This window comes from Drosophila mauritiana, chromosome 3R (genome assembly GCF_004382145.1).
Source record: "Drosophila mauritiana strain mau12 chromosome 3R, ASM438214v1, whole genome shotgun sequence".
NCBI lineage: Eukaryota > Metazoa > Arthropoda > Insecta > Diptera > Drosophilidae > Drosophila > Drosophila mauritiana.
This window is the reverse complement of record NC_046670.1, coordinates 10,018,159-10,043,071: the sequence shown is the minus strand read 5'-3', so window position 1 is coordinate 10,043,071 and position 24,913 is coordinate 10,018,159. Positions and strand designations below refer to the sequence as shown.

General features: G+C 41.7%; 1 long non-coding RNA gene across 4 annotated transcripts in view; it reads right to left on the bottom strand.

Moving 5' to 3' along the window:
* LOC117142368 overlaps positions 1-24,913 on the bottom strand; it is a 36,174-nt gene that overhangs the window by 3,723 nt on the left and 7,538 nt on the right. Inside the window, exons 1-2 of one of the 4 annotated variants that reach the window (XR_004459558.1) lie at positions 23,290-23,715; positions 3,525-3,571 (exon numbers count right to left, since the gene is read on the bottom strand). This is a non-coding gene — a long non-coding RNA (uncharacterized LOC117142368). Of the gene's footprint in view, positions 1-3,524; positions 3,572-4,051; positions 4,569-20,109; positions 20,398-23,289; positions 23,716-24,913 lie in introns of those variants that run through there. The other 3 variants (XR_004459556.1, XR_004459555.1, XR_004459557.1) reach the window with 3 other exon arrangements.

Genomic DNA, 24,913 nt, shown 5'->3' with positions numbered 1-24,913 from the left:
ACGCACCTCTTGTTTGTTTGACAGGCTTTATGGCCAGTGGGCCAAAGTGTTAATTGCCTCGCTCTGCTCCAATAAGGTGTTAATACCATCTTTATGGGCATTAAATTGGCCACCAGTTAAAATTCCAGCAAACACGACGAGACACGAGTTATGATGTCGTTAGGCTATTTGATGGCGTCTCAGCACATCCCCACATATTTGTACTCTGCCATCTGGGAGTGTGATAAAAGAGCCGGGAATTTTATGGCGAATTAATTGTCACAGAACGTGAAATAGCCCGAATCAAATCGGCCGGAGATTTGTGCGTGGCATTATTGCATGTATGCAAATCGATGATGAGAGAGGTTTTTCTACTTTCAACTTAACGAAATTGAAGCGCAGCAGCTTAGCCCAAAGCTCAGGCATAAAACCCCGTCATTGCCAAAAAAAGGAAAAAGTAAAGTGAAATCATCAATTCTGCTTTTCCAGCTCTCTCTTGCTGTAAGAAAATTCCCAGCGGGGGATGGAAACTTCGCTACATTGTGTTTCTATTTCTTGTTTGGAATTTTCTTTCTCGCCTCCGTCACTTATCCCTCGTTTCCTTTTTAAAGGCAACTGCCTCATTTACATAAGCATAATTTCCACATAGAATAGTTACATAGCTAAGCAGCACAAAGAGATATAGACACACACACACACACACATATATATATATAAATGGAGGGATTCAGCAGGAGCCACCCCTTCGCTGCCCCTTCCGCCCAGCCTGCCGACATGCCTGGCAGCCAAAGTCAGCAAAATATTTATTCAAATAGCGTGCGCGTCTCCGGCTCCCTAAAGGTTAATTTCAGTTTCGCTACATCAACGGCCTCCTCCACCCAGCGCACCACCCACACAACCACCCACTTCCGCTGGCTGCCAGAGTTTTTGGCCCAAACAACCCCCACAAAACGACAGGCGGTCGCGATAAGCAAAGTCAAAAGCATTCAAGGATAAAGGAAAAAGGACCAAAAGACAGAGGGAGAAAATGGCAAAGAGGAGCGAACGAGATGGCGAACGTGGGGCTGGGGTGGAAAAGTGGGCGCCAAAGCTTGAGGGCGGCTCGAGAAAAACACGAAAAGAACCACCCCCAAGGACCAAGGGTAGCCGAGTTTGAAAACACTTTTGCTGACGTTGTCGCTTGCTGAACACACACACGCACACTTCGCATACACCCACACAAACAAAAACGAATGTTGAGGGGGTGGCTGGGCTGAAATATCGATCCCTCTTGGGTCGTTGCCTGCACTCAATGAGTTCTCAATTTACTTTGTGCCTTTGTACTCCCTGTATATATAGGTTTTGTATCTTGCAGATAGACCGCAAGCAAACAATCCTGAGGAATGCAAAACGCAGATATCGTGGGCCGCATGGATACCTATTAACGCATTCCTACACAGCAAATGACAACTGCCATTACTTTTTATTCAGATACCCTGCCATCCATGCAGACGTTATTAATTGAATTATAAATTTAACTTTTTATCGTTGTCTCTGCTCAGCTGCAGGTTGCCTGCACCCAAAGAACTCTGAAAACGATCCAAAGACTACGTGATAAGCCTGGAAATGTTAAAAATGCCCGCCTCTCCCGAAAATTGTTTCTTTTTCCCTCGATTCCGTGGAATTCCTGCTGACTAACATGGCGAGGACCTCAAGCTAATTTTCATTTGGGTGCCGGTGTAGAAGTCAAATAAATAATGCACAGTGGGATTAGCTCACATAAATATCGCAAATAATAAACAAATCTTAGTTTTCTGAAAATCAAGTAGGAACTTTTTCCAGTCAAAAAAAGATTTTAGGCACAAGGACTCCTATTTTTGAATATCAACATATTGATATTAGTTTATATCAATTCATTTTTCAGGTCTTATCCACTGTCCGCGGAAGGGAAAAAATACCTAATTCCCCATCAGAGCGCAGCTCGATTAGCCAACGGAGGAGAAAAGAGATAACAAGTCGAACCGGTCCGTTGGTCCGCTGGTCGTCCAGTCCACCAGTCCATCCCTCCGTCCATCCGTTCCATGTTCCCCTGTCCAACGGACAGACAATGAGAGGAGGAAAAGACATGCGAGTAGAAAGCCACAATCAGAAATTTAATAATGGCTGCACAAAAGACAGCACGAAACGCGTTGACGTGCACATATTTTATGGGTTTTATACAGGCACTGGCAGCGTACAGTACGGGTATCTCGTATCCGAGTATCTGACGGATGCACATGTTTCGCCCAGTCGGCGAGGGAGAAAGGTGAAACGCCGGCAATTGAAGCTGCCGAATGAAGTCATCGAAAAATGGCCACCGGCGGCCTTTGCACTCACCGAAAACTGTTAGTCGGGGAAAGCAGAAAGCAGGCGGACCGCTCACCTGCCCACCTGCTTCCTGAGCGACCTGCTGCTCGTCCGTCCGTCCTTCGATATCCAAGCCCCGATCGTTAATATGGCGGCAATATAGGCAGGAGTCCGACTTGAAGTCCGATTTCTGCCACCGATAAACCCTGGCAGCGTGTTTTCCTTACTTCTCGTTTTATTACTTCATAAGTGGAACTTGGCTGCTATTTTCTTGTTGTCGTGCACGATTTCCCCTTTGTTCTGGGGAAAGTCGTTAAAAATGGTACTTCTTTTGGATAAGCCACATACGCCCGGTTTTTTTTTTTTCATTTTTCGGGATAGGGTTTCGCGTTGGGAAAGTCTGCCAAACAATGGGAATGGAGTTGTAAATGTCAGGACTTTGAAATGCATTGCTTAATCGAGGATGCACCTGACTCTATATCGGAGTGCAGATGGCGTCAGTCTGGAGCTGCAGCCTCTTCAGATGCACCGGAAAACAGAGGTAGTTAGACGATAGTGGGTAATTAGCCCACTTGTTCGATTTCTCACGGTCATAAAATGAACTCACTTCAAGTTTCGAATGAATTCATTATCCCCGAATGGCCTACATCGACGACACCCAAGTGGTCAAATCCACTCATAAGCGACTTTTTCCACGCTTTTGTGATTTTTGGCAATTGATTTAATGTGTCATTCATAGATTTTTATTGCGTCGTTTTATTGCCGTCTTTAACTTCCGATTTACCACAATTGGCCCGCTCGGACACTGTCCTGGCCGCCCAGCGCCCACCACCCACCGCCCCCGGACACGCCCACTGCGCACCAGGGTCCTGTGTGTGGGATCTTAACAGGGAAATCATGTACTCGCCGTACTTTACTTTATTTATTGCCATTTTTAATACCGCCCGCCTCGCCAGCCTGGACACTTTAACGCCCTCCGCTTGTCGCGAATGCGGATGGTCGTGTCGGTGAGGAGGAGGAGGGGTGCAGGAGCAGGATCAGGGGGCAGACCACTTTATGTTACAATAATGCTCCCCTGACGCTGGGCACAATCGAATTGTCTCGGCCATAAAAATCAAAAGGTATTTCGGACTCTGGAATCGGGCTTTTGCATGGCATCGATTCGGGCGGAAAACGCCCTTAATTATGGGGATATTTCACTTTATTTAATTTCCACTTACCAGCTTTTTATTGATACAGTTATTTGGGTAGCGCTTTTGGTCAAAATCTGCAACAGAAATAAGGAAAAATTACTAATGTTACATGGGAAAATAAATATATAAAGGGTATCGTACAGATACTAGGAAAATAATTTTTTTTTAGTTTTTTTTCAATGTTTTGTTATAAATTTATAAAAAATAAGTAAACAATTGCAATACGGTTTACGTATTAGAAATAGGGTTTGTATTAATTCGGAGGAAAAATAAACTGAAACTTATATACGTTTGAATTCCCATTGAAATGGAAACTATCCATCATCTATAATATAACTAAAACAAGTTTATTGGTCCATAAATTGTAGGGGAAATCGCTAAAATAATTAGGATCTATTAAGTTATTAACCATCCAAGTTTTCCTTTGTCAAAATACCGTGCCTAATATAGTGAAATTATATTGCGCAATGTCGTCAAATACTTTATTATATAATAAATATTAAAATAACGATTATGTCAGCCATCACTCATCCGAATTGAGATGCAGAACTCACCGCCTTTAATGATTCTATGAACTGTGTGATAAGACCAGAGGAATATTTCACCCAATCACTTAATAATTTGAAACGAAATCGTCGAACTCATAAAAATCCGTTGGGTAGCCGTCATTAAATATCGGCCCGGAATTATTTTTCAAATGCAGTTAAAAATATTTTTGTGTGCCCGGACTCACAATGTAATGAACTTTTCAACACGGGTGAATTTAAAATTCCATTATTTACGGCCACTGGTCAATATGTTTAATTAAGCGGCATTATTTTTGAATCCCCCCCGGACACACTCGCGCACTCGTCCCTCGAATTGGGGATCGGTTTGTATTTATGGGATTTATAAACTGGATCGTCAACGGATTCGAAAGCAGGAATGGCGATTATTCCAGGCGTAGGACGTCGATGGAAAACTCGAAGGCGGGCGGAACACAGAAAATTATTCGACGGAGGCGCGAACGCGACATGCGCATGCGATAACGACTCCGAAATTGTTAGAGAGCAACTAACACTAAAAAATTAAATTCAATATTTTGTTGTTTAGACAAAGCCGCAGCGAATGCGAACGCGAACGCGAAGAGAGCCGATCTCGCAGTTCCGATCTCCAAACCGCCGAACCCGAGCGCCACACATGGGAGGAGGGGCCTTCCCAAGGGGGGGCTGTTTCACACAAAACATTTTTTTTTACTTAGTATTATTTTGGGTTTTATGGCCCCACTGGCAGACAGAAAGAGACACAGAGACGCGAACAAGTGAACATTCAAATGGGAGCCGCGATCGCGGAGGGGTGTTTTTCGTTTTTTTTTTGTTCTTCTCATTTTTCTGTAGAAGGGGGAAGGGGGACGGGGGTCTCAACGATCGTACCGCCAAAGTTCAAGAAGTATATTTTTCTGTTTTTGATTTTTTACATTCGCGCCGCTTCCCTTAATTTTAATTATAACATGCTGTCTGCGAGTGTATGCATCCGTGTGACCGCGGCCATTTCCAAAGCCACTCGCTCACACACACACACACGCAAGAGACACTCGTCGCAGTATGACAAGCCCGCAATTGCTCGCACATACCACAGAGCTTATGGCCTATAGCGCACACTATATAGAGCCAAGTATTCGTATTCGTGCAGTGCCCATTAAGGCCGCTCGAAGGCAAACTTTGCACATCTCGGCGGACTTTTCGGTTGGCTGCCACAGCGTCGGCGGCAAGCGTTGCGTGAAAAGTCGCAAGGAAGAGGCACACCGAAATAAACCCCAGGAAACAGAACGTCGATATAAATCACGAGATATCAGTTCGTTGCTTATATATCCATAGACTTGTTTAAGATTTCCTTAACCAAATATTTATATATTAAATTTGGGCCAAAACATGAAGCAATGGTATCCCATTAAACAAATATATAATTAATTCCTGACTTTTGCAATGTTCATCTATTTACTCCCTCTTGATTTGAATTTATAGATGATTTCGAGTGCTCTCAAACTAAATGAATTTAATTTATTCAGTAATATTTCAATTAATCCCCCTTTCACTACTTTTCATAGCAACTGACTACCACTCATGAGATCTCTTTAGTTTCCTATTTCGAAACTTTTTCCCAGTGAATCGGAGCGGGAGGAGAAGCGAACTACGCTGCTGCTGCTTGATGGCCCATTCAGCTGGCCAAAACTCATTTGCATAGGGGCCGGGCATTAATGGCCAGCGTTCTGGCCGATTCATGAAACCCGAGGCTCGTTTGAATAGTAAATAGATGTGCCTGCCAAATGGGAAGTTGCGATGGGAAGCTGTCTGCATTAACTTAATCCGAAGGCTAGTTAGTACGGGCTCAAAGAAAGTCAACTACTAGCCAACTGCGCTGTGTGACTGTAATTTGCTGGGGGTATGAGTATGAGTAGAGGTAGGGGTATCGTAAAAACGTAAAAACGTCTTCGGCATCCTGATTCGTGCTCCCAAAACCCGTTTGTCCGGCTCTTGGCCTGCCAATCAAATGCAAACCTGTTTCGCGTCAAGTGCGAAAACAAAAAGCCAGCTTTGAAATTGCAACTAAACTGAAAATCAAGTTGAGCTTTAATTAAAAACCTGGAAAATACAATTAAAAAATACCCGCCAGCCGCAGCGGCAGCAACCTGTGTAATTAACAGTGGCAAACTGCGGAAAAGACATAGTAAGAGGGGGATTGGGGATCGACAAAACAAAATTGTAGAAAAGTCTTGGCCAAGAGTGATGTGTGTAATTGGCCAGCCAACTGGCAAGTGGCATAGTCTGAGCCAGAGGCTGCACATATCTACATATATTTGTATCAGTATCTGCTGGCCGTGAGCAGAAGTACGGACACTGATCGCCGGACCGGGGAACCGCCTTCCCCACTACCCCTTCCCACCACCCGATCGACGGCCTTGGAGGCTGATTGCCATATTACCTGCCTTTGGCCCTGGCGCAAACCGACAAGAGAAGCGCGTAACGAGCGACGGCTCTTTGCTTTTTCGAGGAGAAGTAATAAGCGTGTTTCATAAATTGAAAGCTGCCGCTGCCGCTGCTGCTGCCTCTACCGCAAAGCAAAACGAAGAAAAAAATTATTAAGGCAAGCGGGGGAAAAAAATACAGAAAAAAACGCCATTTAGATTGCAATCTGGAAAGCGTTCGCCTCAAAAAATGGCCGTCGCACACACGAAACAAAAACTCGGCCATAAAACGCTTCAAAATTGCGGCTCTGAGCCAGAAAACAAAGCAGCAACAGCAAAAAAGAAGACTACAGAAGCAGCACACAAAAAATGCGAGTAATTATTTTTATTAAAGCAAAAAAACAACGAGATGGCCAACGGTTGCGATTATGACCCCTGTCCCCCTTCAACTCGCCTTAGTCCACTTTCTGTGCTGGTTTAATTAAGTTGGTCACACTCGGAGGGGAAAAACACGTCAGAAGAGGGAGGGGAATATAAAGTACTTACTGAACCATACACTTATATAGAATCTTCTGACTTAGCACTCTGCTCAGAAAATGGTAGTTGTATGAGTGTTTTCAGATTTTAATTTTCAAACATTCTGTACTTAACCTTCGTAAGAACTAAGTCACATATTAGGTGTGTGCTTTTTTTTATATTAAATGTATGTTTTTCACTGCTCCTTAAATATAACAATTAAGAGAAAATAGGACCAACCACCTTTGCTTCCGTCCATATATAGAAAACTATATGCCATTTAGCCAGCCCATTTCGTTGAATTATTGAATTTGCTAATAACACTATCCGTGCACATGTTTCATTATCATGTTCGATAAGACACCCCAGTGCTAAGCTGCCCTTTAGACCTTAGATTAATGAAAAGTCATGGTCACAGAAATACCCAAAAACACATATCAATTGGGAAAATACGATGATGGCTCAATCTCCGCTGGGCAAAGCAACCAAGTAATTACCCACTCAGTGGAAAGAGGGGGAAAACTGCGAAACTATGCGGAATATGCAACTGAAACAGCAGCCAATGGCAGCAGTGTCGAAAGGAAGTCGAAAGCGAACCGAGTTGGGAGGAGCAGTAGAAATAGCAGTTTTCCATCCACCATAAATAATGTTAAGCGCCACGGCTGAGAGAAAAACATGCACGGTCCATTAACTTTTTGCGGAGTGGTTCGCAGAGCGGTGCGAAGGAGATTCTGGCTTCCACGTCATATCACACAGAAAACAAAAGGAATCCGGTGATAAAGGAAAGGAAAACATATATTGAAAATTTATAATAGTAAAGTCCAATATATATTATGGAAAATCTTGAATGTGATTTAGCAAAACATGGAAATACTGTTGATATACCAAAGATTTGACTATGTTATGAAGACAAATTTCTCTAAGTGCAACTAGTCGACCTCGACACCAAAAGCCACCGCTTCACCGACGATGGGCTGACATTTTGAAAGCTGCGCGAGATTTGCGGCTGGGGGAAATGTGCCGCAGTGGAAAAGGCCAGAGGGAAAACAAGTTGGAAATTCAGTTTTTACTTTTTGGTAACATTTTCACGGACTCCGCACTCGAGTGGGATTGCCACTGTGAGTGTGCGTGAGTGCCGGAGCCAAAGGTTGAGTTAAGGTTAAGTGGGTTCATATTGGAGCTGAAAATAGACCTTTTGGCCAACGTTTCTGCTCTGATGCCTTACCACAGGCTAGGTAATTCCTTTTATTATTCATATTATTATTTTAATTACGCTCGCCCGCTGCGCTGCTTCCTCTCAATCTTAAGTGCCAATAAAATTAATTGTGGAGCGGTTAAGACGCCTAGGATTGTGCATTTAGTTACAAAGCGCGGATCATTAAAGCTGCATCAAACAGTGTGACTCACGCGGCGATCGTGTCAAGTTCGCAGTGCCTAAAGGTTAAGTGCAGCGAGTTTTGGACTCCCCGGGTTTGGAATGCACCATGGAGAAGATCAAATTCAAATCTTTTTATCATAGCACTCTAAAAAGTATGTGTTTTATTTTTTATACCTTTTTCCGACGGGAATTGCGGTGGCATATTTATTCTTAATATATCAGAAAAGTCAATTACTTTTTGTAAAATATAAATTAGTGATCCTTGCAGAGTTGATCTGGTTTTCCATCCGTCTATCCGTGTATTCAATTTTTTTGGAATTAAATGACTAAATGTCTATTTACCGAATAAAAATGTACAATGTTGGGAAAGAATTTTAATATGAACCGTATCTAATTATGTATCTCTATCTTAACATTTCAATTTAGCTAAAAGAGTTTTCCCCTAACATTTTTTCAGGCGAGAAAAGTGCAGCAGCTGCCTGGAAAAACAAAAGCCACGAAACACCGGGCAAAGCAGCGCAGCCGGCGTCGACGTCACGAGTGAGCGACGAAGTCACCACGACGGAACTCACCTCAGCCGGCCATAATGGCTATGGCTGAAATGAGTGCAAGTGAGTAGGCGATACGGCGATCGTCAAGTGAGAGCGAGAGGCAAGAGTAATGGCGGCGGCATGGCGCCGCACAAGAGCACTGCCCACTTTGCGAGAGCGTGAGGGAGATAGTGCAGCACATGCACTGTGCGAAATGGATAAAAAAACCCAAACCGTAATAAAAATAAACGCTTTTTAATTGCCACCGATGAATCAGCGGCGAAATGTCAAAGCAGAGAGTAAAATACCAAACAATGCCGAAAATGCACAATCAAATCAGAGCCCCACGCCTAGTGAAATTATTGCTAATATAAAAATATTTTGTTGGCTCGTAAAAAACACAGGCAGAAGCAACGGTGTGGGGAGGGTGAGGAAGCCCAGTCTATACCACCAAAACGCAAATACAATATTTTAAGGTCTAATTTTTTGACGAGTTTTTAAACGATTGTAAAACTCTTTCCCCCGCACACTCACGCACACTCTCAAACACAACGGGCTTTCCTCGCTTTTACGATTGCGAGGGCCATTCATGTGTTTTGGGCGAGTGAATTATGGGCCAGTCGCAAAAGACAGTGCGGGATGGTAAATGGGTATAGGGTATGGTATCTTTTATGCTAGAAGTCAGTGTGACAAAGCCGGCTAAACTGCGAGGCGTTTATTACGTGAGTTATGACACCTTTGCCAGCCATTCTGGCACACAACCAGACAAACTATTAACAATGCCAAATTAATTGCAAAACAATAAAAGCCGCACTGAATACTGCATAGAAATGAGCGATTCTGATTACGATTTCGCATGGGATCCGCATCGTCAGGTAGCCCTCGTAAAAATGCCAATTACAAAAATCACAACAAATCATAAAAGTTTTTTTTAATTGCACGCCGAGCGGCGGCTTTTGGCATTTCCCATTTGCCGTGCTGTCAATCATCAATCAGAGTGCGGTCGGGCCATCAATCAATCAATCTGCACGATAGCCGCAAAGTTTATTTAATAATCAATTCGCAGTGAATAAATTCCAGTGCATATGTGTATATGGGAATATGACTCTATATAGGGCCTATTCGACGATTCGATTGGCGGTCGGACCTATCGAGGTGCTAACAAGGTTTTGTTTTATGAACCAGCCCATAAATACACTTGTTCTACGCGCTCCCCCGCTCGCATGCACGAACATATTGTAAAACAATTATCACCTGTTGCAAATTATTCGGATTTTATGCCCGCCGCGTAATATCAGTGGCTGCTACGCTCCGACGTCCGCTCCACCGCCATCCGCTCATAAATACTGCAGAGACATCATAAAAATGTTTGAAGCACCGCCGACAAGAACAGCAACAACACCGAGCCCCATAAATCCTGATTATGGTCTCTGGATTTATTGCACGTGGCGGGCTGCCCAAAACACCGATCGCCCTTTTGCACGGAAAGTCTGTGGGATTTGTGGGATCCAGGGGGAGCCGGACATTTGTAGCTACAAATGTTCCCCCTTTCGCCGAATCAAAATGCACTAAAATCAAGAAAGATTGCTGCTCGTAGATAATATTTATTGAATATTTTTCGGGCTCTGCGCCATAATTGTCACTATGTGACTTTTTCCTCCGAAATTTTAAATGAAATTTAAATTTAAATTTAAAATTTTAATTTATTAATCCACTTAGAAATTCAGTTTTAATCACCACAACCAAAATATATTTTTACATAATAAAATATATCTTTCAAAATGGCGCAAGGAGATTAATGAACAATGCGCATTTTTCAGCAGCCAAGTTCCACAAACAATCAATAAACAGCCTTTACAATACCAATTATTGACTGCATTATTGCGTTTTCATTGCAGCCATCGGACCGGTAAACAAACTTGTTTCTTTGTCCAAATCTTGTAAATAAAGTCGAACATTGTTTATGGAAACATTTTTGGACAAATAAACAGGACCAGGTCGCTGAATGCAAATGAACCGATTTAATGTCTTTGGCGTTTTGGCCAGAGCTATACCATTTCTGGTTTATTTGCCTGCCGGCAGTGTGTTCACCTCCCGACCGGCTTCTGAATGAAAAAAAAAGAAAACATAATATGGACAACTATGCTGAAAAACTATGGAGATGCAAAGGAAAGCCCAATGGCCGTTTGTATGGCACTCTGACTAATCAGGCAAACGGGCGACTAGGCCCAAATAAAAAGTGACACTTTTATAGGGCACTTCGGAATGCGCCGCGGGTTGTCCAGAAAGCACTATGGACCATGGCCTACGCTGTATGGCATAGTCTATGGTCGAGCATAACCAGACGCATTTGCATTTGCCGCCGTACTGGTAGACACGACATTCATTTGCATACATACATGCATCTGCCAGATGCAAGCCAAAACATCCAGGGCTAACGAGGCGGGGACAAAATGAAAAGGCGTTTTATGGATGTGCAGAGTCAGTGTCCGAAAAAAATGAAACGAATAACTGAAAATTGTAGAACGGCCACCCTGCGAACTGTATCTGTATCTAATGGATGCGAGAATATATCTCGAAGACGAGTATCTTGAAAGAATTAGGGCATGGACATGGGCATGGCCTGCACGCGCACCAAATCAAAATATGTATTTGTATATTTATACAACAGAAATGTCAAGCCCGGAGAGCCCGTCCTCTGCCCCCGATTCTGCTCCCCGTCGAGCTCTATTTGCGTCCAGTTAACGCGACCGGGTCATAAAAAGAAAGCCGTCCGTGCGTCGGCCCAAAAACGGTACAACTCTCGCCGCGAGCTGAGATTCAAATTTTCCGTTTAGCATCCCAGTTTCCCCTCTGAACAATTCGTTTTATGATTTTATTGCATTTACGCATATTGCCCTCCGTTGTCGATGTCGAAGTCGATGCCCAACTGATTTATGGTGGCGACGGTTGGACGAACCGAGAACTGGAGAACCCTTTTCGCCCTTAGTCTCCTTCCCAACCCAAAATTGTTCCATGCTCGGCATATTCAAAACTCAAACAAAGCCGAAGAGACCGTGAACAATGAAATTAGAGCAACACATTGAGGGTGACTGGCGAGATAGAACGGGTCCATAGATATTGTACACAAAAGGATTGTTTGCTTGTGTAACTTTCTAAAATATACCCCCTCTGCTCGCTATTCCTTGCTCCGGAGGCTGTTTCAGTTGTAAATTACACTGCACGAGGGGAAGTCAGTTTTTGGTGAGTTTTGAGAGAGTAAAAATACTGAACAATTTGAAGAAATAATATAAGAAAAAAGTATATAGTTAGTTAAGCAGACAGAAAATACTCATCACAAATTTTAAACTTTTTATAAATATATTGGTAACGAGTATTTAATTCTGTCTGCAATACCAAAACTTTATATATTTTAATTGAACCTTTCTCCATTCAAACGTTTTATTACATTTAAAAAAAAGAGCTTATTTACTTCATCTTATGATTTCTTTAAAGTCGATAACAATGTGATTGTCTAGACTTCAAAAACAAATTCCGCCTTACATTTGTAAGAGGTTTTTATCGATTTAAGTAGTTAATAGCAGTACAGCCGCCACTCAGCAGCCAGTAATTATTTGTTTATTTCAGATTTGGCTGAGCTCAGCAAAACTATGTGCCAACTAATAACTACAAAAACTTCAAATGCCATCAAACCGAGGGCATGAAAAGTTTAAAGAAAAGATAACAAAATATAAAACTACCTCGACAACAACAGTCGATGAGGAGGAGGTCCGAGATTCGAGGACCGGCGAAGAGGCATAAAAAATTCAACGAAAACACTGGACAAGATGGGATGGTATAGGATTGGGAATGTGGTCTGGGTACTTCGAATGGAGTGGCTGCCCAACCTTCATGCCTATAAATCCATCGAAATAATGGATCGGATAAGAGGCGCGCATTCGAGATGAGTTCCAGTCGCGCCGTCAAGTGGGTTGAGTGCCCACACGATGGCCATTCCCATTCCCATTTCCATTGCCATTCGCATTGCCTGAGATACAGATACAGACGGTTGGGCAAATGAAAAGATTGAAAGATGGGGCGATGGAAAGAGGGGCCTCGTCCTCAATCTTCGCTGAGCCACCGCAACGAATGGGCCAACGAGGTTGGGAAGGGGCTGCAAATGGGGCCGGCATTGGGTATATCTGGTATCTGGCAGTATCTGTATCTCTCGGATACACTTGGCTTGGCTTGGCCCAGCCCGGCCGGTTCAACGTACGTTCCATGTGCAACGCCAGCGGAAATGGCAGCGACAAACCGAGAGGAAAATGGCAACAACTATGGCGCATCGAAAGTGGCTTTTAACCCCTGTTGCCCGACAGCCGCCATCTGGACCATATGCCGCCATCCCAATACCTAATCCTAGCACCCGAGCGCCGAAAACCCTAACCCACCCACCCGAGCCAACCTCGTTTTTGGCCTCATCAAAAATTCCAAATACGTTTCAAATTTAATATGTGCATTTATCCCGGTCGCCGGATCGCAGTTTCTCCACTGATTGCGAGTGGTGCTCGCTTCGCTCCTTGGCGCTCCTTTATGGGGCTTAAATATGTATAACCCCGGGGCTCCGTACGTGTCTGCGTTATACGTAATATTTCGACTAAAAATTCACGCCCTGCGTTATTCTATCAACACCTCGGCATTGTTGTTGTAGTGTTCACCCCTTGCCGCCGCTGGAAAAGCGATGGCGGACTCGCATACGAAATGAGATTTGTGGGAGCCCAGCACGAAGTTTTCAGAGTTTGGGTCCCTGGATTTTCTGGCTGGGATGCGGAGCAATGGGGATTAGGGATAAGTCCCGGACAGGGCTTACGTGTCAGCTGTGCGGCTGTACACGCTGGCATAAATACATATTTGATATGTATTTCGTGCATATTTCGTTATTCATGCTCGTAACCGACTTCAGGTGCATTTTACAAAGTTATTAGCCCAGAAATAACCATATAGATGTGAAGTCTTGTTTATTTATATTAAATCATATATCAAACGGTAAATACGTGAATCAAGTTGAGAAATTCAATTGATTGAAATAATCGCTGATAAGCAAATCAATTACTTTTATATCAAACTTGGTTTCTCAATGAGATACATTTTTGCAGTTAAATAATTACGAAAACGAATATATGTATGCCTGTATATGTCTTAATGCAATAATGTATTAATATAAATATAAAAATGCATAAGTACACGATGATACATAGAAATTATTTAGGATAGTACTTCAACAATGTATTTGGTTTTATATTATTAAATCAAATTGCGTAGTTCGTGGAAGTTATATTAAAAATAATATTTCTTTTAAATCCTTACTGTTAAATGAGAAAATTAATTTTAAAAATATAAATTTTCCCAGGCTTGTGTCGCTAGTGCCTTGAAAACGTTAAGCTCATCAAACAGACGTGTGTGGGTGGCTGACTGGAAATTGGGATTTCCTTTCACATGCCACATTGAAATATATGCGAAATGCAGATGAGCCTTGATTTCAATATTGTTTTTTAGCCAACGGCAAAGTAAAACTTGACATTTTGAGTGCCGCCGGCAAGCGAAAACCGAAAACCAAAAACCGAACAAAGACCACAAAAACAAAAAAAAAAAAAAACAGAATTATAGTTCGTGTAATGAAGTTATTACGAGTCTTAATGTTGAAATTTATGCGCGGCCATTAAAAATCGAAAGACACGTTTTTCGAATATTTTAGCTTTGGCCGTCGCTGTTGCCGTCGCATAAATTAGGCGACGTGACTTGTTTGCGCCGCCCGATAACGAACCCGCTCGTAGGCCCCTCCACCACACCTCCACCCCTGAACTCCCTAGCCAACTCCGCTGGAGGAGTGGCCGATATCGGCCATGATATGGCTGGATCTCTGGATGAATTTACAATGCAAATGCGCTGGCTCAGACTTAATCGAAATGCGCGCAAAATGGAGTCGAAGATGACACGTTCCAGCGGAGTGCAGCATTTTGTGCAGGCTTCAAGAGAGCTGAACTTTGTTGCAGGTTGGCGGAACATATTAATTGCATTTTATTGGCCTGCGACTGCCGACTGACTCTGAGCCCGCGATTCTGTTCTGAATTGGAGTCCGACTGCGGCTGTTTGCAATTTAATAACGCGCATTAAAATCACAGATTTATGGGCAACACGCAATCCGATTTCACGACAGCGACCTGCAATGACGATGGCTTGGAAACCGCACATTGGCTTGGCCCGGAGCTTCTAGCTGTTTTTTTTTTTAGCCCACATGCATATGGATGAGATGGCATTTTCCAATGCTTTTCCTGCCGTTTGCCCCTTCCCCGGCACTCCTTTTCGAACAGCTGTCGGGGGTTAGAGAGGCCATTAAACAAACGCCGAGATAATTAAAATATCTGAAAGGCCTTCCTCGTCTTCGGGAAATTATTCGCTGCAAAACGGCGCTTTGGCCAAATTTCATTAAAACATTTTAATTGCCGCCATTTTGTGACTGGGCCGGCAACTTTTGTTTCAAATTATTCGCATTCCAGTTGAGATTCCTCGAAAATGAAACACAATTTCGAACCCTTTTTGCCCGTTCCCCCCGCGTAATCACTCTGACACGCAACCCACCCAGCAACCAAACCGATTTTAATTCCGATACCCAACAGAAGTATCCTTTCCCCCGGCGAACACGCAATTTAAAACAGGCCTCACGCATCTCCCAACCACACGGACACACCCCATTCGCCAGGGGTTCGTCCTGCCGGAAAGGAATTGGAGTTGGAGTTGGAGTCGGAGTATTTTCGAAATGGGATTCAAGTGCGAAATGGCCAAGGACTTCTCCCGCCATCCACCATTCTTACTTCGCAGTCGCGCTCCCCCGTTCGATTGCGTAACTTTTCCTCTGCGTAAATGTGTAATTTCCCCAGCCGCCGCACTCTAAATTTAGTTAATGAACATTGTCGCTGTTGCGTTTGCAGGAAGGGAAAACCCGGGACAAGTCCCTGTCCCTGGACCTGAAACTCAAACTCTGAAAACAGCCCCCTGAAAACTCTGAGATGGATGTTATGTATGTATCCGACTGACATGGAAACACTCACGCACGCACATTTTTGAAAGTAAACAAAATTAGACATGATTATGTTTGTGCCGGGGGACATAAAATAAATTGGCTCCCAACTAATCCCGTCGTGCACGTGGAGCAGACTTCCTTGGGCTTTCACTTTTGGTCTACGAGGATTCGGAGGGTGATAATGGTAAAAGATTCCTGTCGCTGCGGACAAGTTAAAAAATTGAAAATTATATAATATACAATGTAGTTAAGATCAATTTTATATCTGGTTACTAAAATCGGTTCGGTATGCAATTAGTATTCAGTTCTCAATATGAATCATTGTTAATATTCATTTTTTGTACATATTTTTCCCACAATAACTTAAGAACAATCATAATAGTGTTAGTTGCTCAATAAACTACAGGTTTATTACAATATAAAAAAGTTATTAAACTTTTCGCGCATTTAAGTTAATGATAATTAAATTAAATACAACAATTAATTACTACTAATTAATTACTTTACTTCAACTTAATGTGATTTAATTAGATCCATAGCGATGCAATAAAATAAAATGCTGAACTTTCAATGCAGCAAAACAAATTGACGTTTTTATTTTTTTAAGTGCCCGCAAAAGTCATTCAAAAAAAAAAAATAATATATTTCAAAACTTATTTTCTACATTAGAATAAATTTGTTGGCATCAAAGAAACAAAACACAAGCTTCGGCAAAGGTGTGTGCCGCACATGTACAGCTCTATAAATATTCATATGTGCGCGCTTCTAAGCATTTTCAGAACCCATCTGGCAGTGGGGAAAAGCCAATTTAATTTGGGACAGTAACGGGAGAACTTGGGATGGGGCACATATAAGTGTCGATAATAATAATAATATGTAAGAGCTGCTCAGGGTCGCAGCTATACCATATGGGCCCTGTTCCCGGCGGAAGTCGCGTTCGGCCAAATGTGGAGCAAATTCTGGCGATTCTGTCCCTTCCACGGAACTGAGTAGCTTGTGCCGGCCGCGTTTTCCCAGGGAATTCAGTTGGCGGCAAATGGAATTGCGAATGTATATGGAAATATTCGCGATCGGTGCCCCATAGTTGTTACGTTGCCATGCCAGAGAACTTCTCGGAAGACGAATTTCATCTGTACGTGCACTGGCAGTTTCCCTTTTCATGCTCGCACCCATACCCATTCCCATTCTCAGTCTTGTAGCTACATGCTTGGGTGACTCCGGCTTCCTTCCTCCGCAGAAACACGATTTCAAAGGCATTTCAATGGGACAACACGTCCCGCGGGGACCAACGAGGCAACTCTCGAACAATTGCACTCGAAATTGTCCAGAGATAAGACCCAACAACTGGCACTGGAGGATGGGGATGGGGATGGGGAAATGGTTGTCGTCAAACGACTATGACTCCACCCCCGCCAGCCATTCTAGACCTACTTCTTCATATCTTCCTCGCATATCAACATCTATTAATAACACATGTTCTGTAGCTTATTAATCAAAGACGGAAATTTTGGAATTCCTAAATGAGAACGTGCTTTATATTCTATATTGAGATTTAAAAAATAGTCTAAATAATGTATATTTCATATTTCAAAGGTCAGTCAATTATCTTGGATTTTTCGAGCTCGAATTTAATGATGGCACTTAGATTTATGGTGCTTTCATCTTGATTTAAATGTCAACTTTAGCCCAGTAATTGGTTAAGCCGTATATTTCGTCTCTTAAATTAAGCATTAACACACAAACATGACATTAATTTCTTATTTAAAGGTTAAGCTAGTGAACCCAAAATGATGAGTAGAAAAACCCAGCAACAGCAGCAATATCTGAGCAACACTTAATAGGTTCATATTTTAATTTAAAATGTTTTAAATTAGTGATTAAAAAATGATTAGGAAAATTCAAAATCCTAAAAAAAAATTTAACAAATAATAAAGTTATTTTGTTTTTTTCATGTTTTTGAGTCTTAAGAAATCGTAATGTTACTAAGAAATATAACGCTCTCTATTGCCGATTCGGCGCACTAAAAGGATAGCTCCCAATTCACAAACCTAAGCCAGCATACAGCTCCCCTACCGGGGAAGAGCCGAACTACCAACGTTTTAACTGCCATGACTCGGTTATCTCCGAATATAAGAATACGCGTCTTATACGCACACTCCGTCGTAACCGGTTTGAGGTACACTCTTACAAATTTTATCTTTGAATAATGTTTTGTATTATTTACAATAAAAAATAGAAAAGAACAAAATTTAATCCTTCAATCGACTTATATGGAGAAAAGGAAGGCATAACACACCTTGACATTTAAATTGATGAACTACATAAAAACGCAATCAGCCCCGTATAAAATATTAATTAACCAAGGATTATTGTTATTATTTATTATCAGCTAGTAAACTGATTTTTCCAAGAGCACACTTTGCACCACATTTAGGTCAAATTTACAAAAGACGTATTCAATCAATTATATAATAAAGTTCCGCTCATAACTTGTTATTGTTGACATGAAGTTTTGAAGTAGAAAAAATGTAAATGAAAAAAAAAAGATAAATCTTAAATAGGTTTTCAATATCTATATTGTCATATAGATATATATTTGATTTTTACTAAGTGCACCACCGTTTTTCACTGTGCACAGTGCAAGTATGGACACACCCCCGAAGGTAAAAGCCACGACTCAAAGCGGACCATCATGGCCGCCGCTCGTGTGAGAGATTGGTCGTTATGGCCGACGTCGCTTAGCGGATTGTATACTATTTTATAGTACGCATGTCGGGGGCAGGACCCAAATTTTAAACCGGCTATTTGACTGCGTTTTAATCAACTCGGCGTTTTTATGAGCAGCTAGCTGGCAGCTAGCCGAACCGTAAAAGCCGGGCCACCTTGCCGCGATTAAGGGATATTTATGAAATTATGGCCGCAATTACGTTGCCACAAGGGCTTAGAGGTGAGGTAGCCAAGTGTAGAACGCCAAAGCCGCACGCAACTTCGATGGCCATTCTCCGTTTGATGGCTTGTGATGGTTCTTGCTGCCTGACGACTGTGACTGGCGCTAATGACTTTAGTACCTCCCATAAATCCACACAAACAGAGCGGCATTCATTGAGCGGTTGCGCTATTAAGTGCGCCATCAACGATGGCGCTCAATTGAGGAGATTCCTCCATAAAACGGCCAAACGGCAGAAAGGCAGGAGTCCTGCTCTTGCCGGGTCGGAATGCACTTAACACCTGATCGGTAATGAAGTCCGGTCACTGTGGCGATGTGTGGGTGCTATTTTTGGTTAGTTTAGTAGGCATTTCCGAATTGGAAATCCGATGGCGGAACACGTGTAGCCCTTGGGCCCTGCCATAAAAAAGATTTATGAAATCGCACTATTTCACTTGAATTTATGTACTCGGAATCTTAATCCGATGGTGCTGCGGATTTCAGAACTGTTTCTACGCCATAAAAACTTATCAGCTAGACATTTTACAAGATCATTAGTTTTATAGATTGAGTAATTGGCTTTATGTACTCATAATCAGCATCTATAAAGTACTCAGAATTCTTTGGTCAGGTTGAATTTGAAAATATTTAATTAAAATTGAATTGAAATAGAAGAAACACTCTTTTAGACAAGGTCAAAATAATATAAGTATTTTAATGTTATTCGTAAGGGCAAAAGTGACTAATAGCGTTATAGGTACTTAATACAATAAGCTAAATAACATTTTGGACACCTTAAAATTGTGTTTATTAAAATATACCTTATAATTGTCCTTTTATGTTCTGATTGTGTAGTGTCATTTTTATTAAATAAAAAACTGATGTTTCTTCTCAAGGAACTTTATATTTTTTGACACTTTTAGAGTCTTCAAACGAAAATGTATTTAAAATGGCGTTCTACAATACAATACGAAGTACAATGAGTATTGCAGCCACCAGCATTAAAAAATGTTAGTATTGACGTACTTTCCTCATTCGAAACTGAACCAATTTTTAAATTTTTAAAAACATGCGTCTTGGTCATTATTCAATATTTCGCACAAGAACAGCAATGAGTGATGAATGTTTTGGAAAACCTTGAACACTTAACACCTTGTTTCTGGATGGCCTTGCCGCAGTTGCAATAGTGGCTCGAATTGGACACACCTCTCACGTCTGGTGATTTAAATAATGATGGACTAGAGTTCTTGGCACTTACGTGAGTTTATATGACAGATATGTTTCTGCTAAAATCTGCGGTTTCTGGTTAGTTTTGTTGAACGAAAAGCGCCGGCGGTTTGCAGAGGTTTGTTTCGCGAAATGGCTGCTTCATGTTTACTCGCGCACACCTTTAGACGGTAAAATATCAGTTTGAAAAGGGGGGCCTTTGGTAATTGCGAGGGGAGCTTAATAACTTGGCCGCTTGACTATTGATTTGTTGTTTTCGTGGCGCTGTTTCGATTGCTCCGCGCGCTGCGGTCCGCTCTACACTAACAAGAAGTTTACGACCAAATGCCATAAAATGCGATGTAAAAAGTCGACGAGGCTGGAAAATGTGTTTTCCGTTGGACCCCCATTCCACCATCCCCTCGTTCAGTCATCTCGCTCGCACTCGTGCGCATGCCCGCAGGCCCTCTCCGTCGCACACACGCACACCAGTGCGTCGTGTGTATCTGTGAGTGCCGGCGTGCAACTGTATTCGTACACGTTTTGTATCTGTATCTGCTGGTGCGCCTGCCATGTGTATCTTTTTGCTGTTGTGTATCTCTAAAATAAAATAAACCATCCCTCGTCTGCCTTCCATTCTCATTCGCAGCCATTTTATTGCTCTCTCGCTTTGTCTCCTCTTCTTTGTCCGTCTTCCTTTTCCATCTCCACTCCGCCGGACAAAAGACGAATGGGAAAAACTACAAGAATTTCTAATCAGCAAAGTCTTTCAGCATTTTAAATGCCAGGGATATACTCGTACATATCTGTGGTATTGTCTCGTTCGAAAGCCTTTGGGATGCTCTTTGGAATTACAGTTTCTGAGTTAAGATTCTTGGGAAGTTCGTTCTATTGCAAAAGTAATTTAACCTGCAGCATTATGCTCGGGTGTTCATCCCACAATTGGCTTTACTTTTAGAGCGGAATTATTTAAGGTGGCTCCGCCACTATTAAAGCAGAGAAATTATATTTTTCTGACATTTATGTTGCAAACATTATTTTGCATAGTCAAGATACACATAGAGTTACCGTTAAAAGCTATAGATGCACCTAAAAAGCTGTGTTCTTATTAGCCAACTGAATATGATATATAGATTAATATTATTTAAAACCAGATCAAATAAGATTCTTTTCGGAATGAAAATGTTAAGCTCTTCCTTTTATATTAAAATTGAAGTATATTATCACATTTATATTTTCAAACCTATTATTCCTTCTTCATGCTCTTGACATTGGATTCATATTAAATGTATTTATATATCTAAAGTATGCTTGTCTTCTATTTGACTAAGCTTAATGACGAAAACATGTCACTCAGGCCCATGTAGAAATGCAAACAACAGACCAAACTGTTTCCCAACTGAAATGGATATTACATTTTTGTCCACACAAGCACGTGTGTGTATCTCACATTAGATCCCCGAACATATTACAAGATGGTGTAACTTTTGGGACTTGCAGGCGACATTACTTCGGCAGAATGCTAATGCAGATTCCCATCCAATGCGCGAGGGTTGCGATTTTAATGGCTTTCCCTTTCTCCATTTTACGAGCCACGGAAGCGGAAGCAGAAGCCGAACCCAGAGCAGGAGCATCACCCCCAAAACCCAGAAAATACGTTAAGTCCCCAAGCGAAGCCCAAATGCTCGGAGCCCATTCCGCTTGTGTGGGCTTTTACGAGCTTAATTCGTTTGCCACCCCCAAAATGTTGGGGGTGTGCAGCGCCATTTGCGGGGCAGCCCAACCCCCAAATACAGGGCCACAGCAGACCCATTATTATTTTACAAAATCCGAAAGTTAATCATGCCAAGGGCTTCTCCTGGCTTGCCGTTTCCTGCACGCAGAGAAATATCATTTTTGAGATATAATTTTCATTTGTAAGAACCTTCTACAAGTAAATAAAGTATTGTAACTTGACTGGATTCGATTTATTAAAGAATGTACGTATGAGTATTATAACTGATACTATAACTTCGTTAAATAATTCAAGAAAAAAGATAGTTTAAGTGTTTTTATATTATTTAGTGAAATATTTTCTGCGTGTAATGGACCATATTTTAGCTGCGGGATCTGCGCATTGCGGATATGGCTCATGTTGCCGGGCAGTAAAAACCATTCATACTCCCTTTCCCAATCCATCCAGTTGCCTGGATAAACAAAGTTTGGGATTAGAAATACCCACACCCCGATGGGAGGGCACAACTGCGAATCTGTTGGCAATATTTCCGTGACAATTAAAAATTCCAAATGCCCCGCAATCGGACTTCGAAATGTGGAGCGCTGCTGGGGTAGCGGCCATCTTTATGATTCAATTTATCTTTTTATCAATTTGCTGGTCACTCGCTGTTGCTGGTGGTCCGCCATCCAATTTCAATTTAACGAGTACTTAATTTGAGCAAGTGTTTGCTTGGCTGTAAATATTTATGGCCATCGTATGTGCTCATTTGGCCCACTCACTCGTCCGTCGGCTATCTCCCTCTATCTATCTGAATGCGGAGCGTTCCATAACTTTATTGTTTTATTGCCATTATTATGCATTATTTTTATTGGGATAGTCGTAAATGAGCGAGCACCCGCGTCGGCCAATTGGGCTAACTGCAATTAGCTAAACGCTTTGCTCCGCCTAATTAGATTCCGGCCCAGTGGCATGTGGTCCACGAATTGATCAAATGTCAGGGCAATCAAAATAATAGCATTATGGCTTTCATTGCTGCGCCGCCGAACGGAACGCCCAGTCAGCCGAAAGTCGATTTGAATTAACATTTCTTGCCCAAATTGGGTACTGAAGTGGGAGATGGCCTAAAGTGTTACTATTTGATTGGGCTCTAAGCTCCAACAACTTTGTGTAGAAAGACAATGCCGTAAATGAGGTCTCTTAATTTGCATAATTATGTCGAATGATTGAAATTAAAGAACAAGCAAGCACTATTGACATTGAGCATTTTAAACAATTTTTTGAACATCTTTCAAATCAGGTAACCATCACTTTTAAAGCTACATTTTGGTAGGAAACCCAAACACAATTACACAAGTATTAGCTAGAAATGCTTTCAAATAAAGCCAAGAATAATTTAGACACTTTAAACGGAATTATTTAGATTTCTTTAATAGTTGAAACTTTAAGATTCAATTGCTTCTTATTGCACTTATCCCCTTTATTTAAGATGTGTTGCTTTCGAGAGAGGTCACTTACCGTAGCTTAATTCAATTTAAAGAAACTATATAATGATATATTTTATTTTCTCCTTTTTTGATTCCAGTGATTTTTATTTCTAATTTTTTATGAACTGCCAGCGGAGTTTCTTCATATTTTGCACTTCACTAATACGTGAACTGCAAGTCTGATCTTTCCACTCCACTCGTCAAATTTATATTAGCATCCGAACTTTTTCACTGCATTAATCGATTAATCTGTTCAATAATTTCAGTTTTGATTTGATACTTGACCGCGAATGGTATTAATTGCGGGCATTGATTGACCGCCGATTGAGGCAGATTAACCCGAATCGGGACTGGGATTAAGTCGGTACTAGTGCTTTATGGCTGACACTCCGCGGTTTTAATTTCGACTTTATGCGGCGATGATGACGACGACAATGACGACTCGCGGTACTAAAACGCCATTGTAAAGTGGTAAATACTCGGGCGGCGCACCGTAAAAAACGCCAAGCGCCAAAACCAGAACAACAGCCTTTAAGAGGTATACACACACACGCACACAGATACTCGGGCCTGCTGGTGTGTGTGCTGGCTGGCTGTGTGTGTGCGGCATGGGGCACGTGTGTGCGAGAGTGAGGCGAATACGAAATCACCACTTTGCGCCGCTCTGCGAGTGGAAATCTCTTGCTTTTCGGCTCGTACGCTCTTTCTCTCTCGCTCTCGTGGCTTCCTCCTGACCCCCAGGACCCCCTACCCCTCCCACCCTATCCCCTCGGTATAGGCGTAGAAAATTGAAAATTCGAATTCGGTCGACGTGGCCGCCTTTCGTGGGGAATGGAAATGGGGGAAAACTGCAGAAGACACCCCGAAGAGGGTACCAACACCTGACACACACATCTAATCGATAAAACCGAACACCTTTCTAGATACTAAAGCTCAGCCTCAGGAGCAATAACCGAAAGCAAAGGTAAATTAAGCCACGACGGCCACTAAAAATCTGAACTAATCCGAGATTTTGTAAATTAATGAGTAAGTCGAATCACATAAGCTCTTCAGCTATCTTTCATAACGAAATAATAAAACTTTAAGTATTTCAATTTAACTTATTATTGTTAGGCAGTTACCAATGAGAAAAGTATTTAAAATTGATGAAGTAAAAAATTTTACTTTCAAACATTTTTAAATAGTTGTAATGTAAATACAGTTTTATGGCTAAACACGTTGATCGTATTAATTATTAAATATGTGTATATCAATTCAAATGTAAAAATTTAATACAAAACAAATTCCCAGAACTGAAATCTCAAAAAAATATAATTTTCAGTCGAAACATCATTTAATCAGAACGCCATATTAGTTTGCTTTGTCCCTTGAAATTAAAATCTTTTAAAATAATTCCAAATTCTAATGAAATCCATTTTGGTTTAATAATAATTTGTTTTACGTCATAAAAAATGTGTCCTTTTTGAGATTTTGACAAAACAGTTTGAAAACAATTTTCATAATTCTTTTTGTTTTGGTGGTATCCAAATTACGAGACAATAATTTACGATTCGATTCAGCGAGCTGGAAAATATTTAGCAATCTGTCGAAATGGCCCCCGTCCGCCTTCTTGCTAATACATAATTTGACATTTTTCCTCCCGAACGAAGAAAACT